The sequence below is a fragment of the Sorex fumeus genome, unplaced genomic scaffold (assembly GCF_029834395.1).
Source record: "Sorex fumeus unplaced genomic scaffold, SorFum_2.1 ptg000100l, whole genome shotgun sequence".
NCBI lineage: Eukaryota > Metazoa > Chordata > Mammalia > Eulipotyphla > Soricidae > Sorex > Sorex fumeus.
Window position 1 is genome coordinate 4,901,054 of NW_026606157.1, and position 1,183 is coordinate 4,902,236.

Genomic DNA, 1,183 nt, shown 5'->3' on the forward strand with positions numbered 1-1,183 from the left:
CACTGGTGGAAGGATGGATTTTGGGTCATTATATAACTGAAACCCAATTATGAACAGCTTTGTAATGATCCACCTCCCAGATAGTCAATTAAAAGAAAAAAAGAATATAGAGGTCAGAGAGATGATTCAGCAGACTGCAATGTTCACTACTGGGTGTGACTCCCAAACCAAAAAAAAAAAAATAAAGTGATAATTACCCAGCAATTATTAAAATTGCAGTAGGAATTCATAAAAATTGGTTTCTTTTGTGCAAGCCTCCAGCATGCTTGGGTCTGGGGTGAGCCTGTGCTTTCCCACAGGGTTTGGGAGAACAAGATAAAACCATCTGAGGCCTTACCCTCCTCATTCAGAGCAAGGTTATAGAAATTTCAGACAATTGGAAAAAAAAATATGGGTTTCTTTTCAGAATGCTAAATTGACACAACAAAAATCAATGGAATTTAAAATGAGAATGCTGGAATGCTGAAAATGAGAACGGATGGGTCACTGACTCAGTGAATCATTAGTTTTCATGTGTTTGGGTTGGATGAGGATAGCCGTTGCTGTTCTGCAGCTTGTGTTGTGGCTACCATCGCAATTAAGAAATGGAAAATGTGTTCAAGGGATCCAACAGAGTCTGGTCTCATCAGCATCAGATCCAAGTAAGGAGAGCAAGACCAAGATGCAGCTGTCAGAGCAAGAAAGAAAGAGCAGCAGAAATAAAAAGGATGCTCAGAAGTGGTACAGTTTAGTTTGGGGAATACCCAGCCTCTCAGGAAGGCTGCAGTCAGAGACCCGGCCAGGGAGCAAAGACCACTGGGTTAGTTGGCTTCACAGGGGAGCCAGGAGATTTTGACATCCTCCTGGGCTATGGGCAAGGGGAAAGAGGGCTTTAGGAATGGAACTACTCTATCAAGTAAGACCTTATACATAGGAAAAGACACCATAATGTGTGACTCAGTCATTTTTTTCTATTAAGTGTTTATGTGCAGAGAAAGGAAGCAACTATGGCCAGGAACTGAAGTCTACCCTGTTATGGTCCCCAATGGATCCAAAACCCTGATCTCAAACCTGCATGCAGTCTTCCTTGCTACTTAAATGCATGTTAATATAATCACAGGGGATGTTGTAATTTTTATTTTTCTGTCTTGTTTAGGGAATTGTTTGTGTAGTTGTCCTTGTTGTTCTCTTTCTTTCTTTCTTT

At 40.9% G+C, this 1,183-nt stretch overlaps 1 non-coding gene across 1 annotated transcript; it reads left to right on the forward strand.

Moving 5' to 3' along the window:
- Positions 1-247: 247 nt before the first annotated feature.
- LOC130042498 (small nucleolar RNA SNORA9) lies at positions 248-378 on the forward strand. The gene has a single exon (XR_008795244.1). It is a non-coding gene; the product is annotated as a small nucleolar RNA SNORA9 (small nucleolar RNA).
- Positions 379-1,183: the final 805 nt, after the last annotated feature.